The sequence below is a fragment of the Pantherophis guttatus genome, chromosome 11 (assembly GCF_059756535.1).
Source record: "Pantherophis guttatus breed Tessera chromosome 11, ASM5975653v1, whole genome shotgun sequence".
Taxonomy (NCBI): domain Eukaryota; kingdom Metazoa; phylum Chordata; class Lepidosauria; order Squamata; family Colubridae; genus Pantherophis; species Pantherophis guttatus.
The window spans coordinates 13,104,868-13,106,203 of NC_142073.1; the positions used below are offsets into that span (position 1 = coordinate 13,104,868).

The following is a 1,336-nucleotide window of genomic DNA, read 5'->3' on the forward strand; positions in this document are numbered from 1 at the left end:
AAACATTCATTTGGTGCCTACCTTGAAACCTATTTTGTCATTATGAATATTGGTCTCTTGTTATTCTCTGTCTTTTTTTTTTTGGTTTAAAATTTAAGGATTACTTTATTGATAATGTACAAGATCTTTTAGGTCAGTGATGGTGAACCTTTTCAGAACTGAGTGCCCAAACCAGAATGCACGTGCATGTGCCAGAGAGCTGGAAACCAGAATACCAGCTGGCTGGGGCGCATGCGGGCACTGGAAACCTGAAGTCCGGGTGGCTGGCGCACACATGAAAACTAGTTGGCTGACTTGCCTGCGGGCACCAGAAACTAGAATAGCAGCTGGCGACGGCAAGCGTGCTCACAGAGAGGGCTCTGCATGCCACCTCTGACACGCGTGCCATAGGTTCGTCATCATGGCTTTAGGTGGTCATCACAGCAGCTGCCTGAGTCCTGGCGGTGTGAGTCTTTGCCAGATGATCAGTGAACTCCTGATAAGGAGATTTATTGAAGACAGTTTCTTTCCAGAGATCAGGGGTCAGATAACCGTAGGTCTTGGAGATAGCATCAATGGTGGCTTTAGCAAAATTGCCCAAGCTAGCAGTGCAGTTTCTGGCGGAGGTGTAGCAATCATTGATTCCCACCATCATCAGTAGCTTCTTGGGAACAGCGGCAGACAGAATCCCTGTGCCACATGGGGCAGGAATGAGGTGAACCAGGACGGACCCATGGCCTGTCACCATGCGCGGCTCAGTGTGAGGCTTGCCAATTGGTCTCTTTCCAATTGGAAAGAGGTCACCCTTCTGTTCTTTTTGGGGTGTCTTCAGGGTGTGGTCAAAGAAGTCCATATGATTGTTCACAGTGAAATGATACAATGGAATGGAATGGAATGGAATGGAGCGGAGCGGAGCGGAGCAGAGCAGAGCAGAGCAGAGCAGAGCAGAGCAGAGTAGAAAAGAGTAGAGTAGAGTAGAGTAGAGTAGAGTAGAGTAGAGTAGAGTAGAGTAGAGTAGAGTAGACCACTTCAGACAAATGGTTATCTAATCTCTTCTTAAAAACTTCCAATGTTGGAGTATTCACAACTTCTGGATGCAAATTGTTCCACTAATTAATTGTTCTAACTGTCAGGGAATTTCTCCTTAGTTCTAAGTTGCTTCTCTCCTTGATTAGTTTCCACCCATTGCTTCTTGTCCTGCCCTCAGGTGCTTTGGAGAATAATTTGACTCCCTTGATTGACATTTCAACCATCCCCCCCCCCCAACCATGACATAAAATCTCACACAAAGAGCAGGCAGAACATCGGTTGCTCTTTTCCTTTTTGTTTCTCATCCCACCATCCCATCCTCCTAGGA

General features: G+C 46.6%; 1 pseudogene; it reads right to left on the minus strand.

Moving 5' to 3' along the window:
• Positions 1-406: 406 nt before the first annotated feature.
• LOC148112283 (small ribosomal subunit protein uS5 pseudogene) lies at positions 407-832 on the minus strand (annotated as a pseudogene).
• Between the last annotated feature and the right edge of the window lie 504 nt (positions 833-1,336).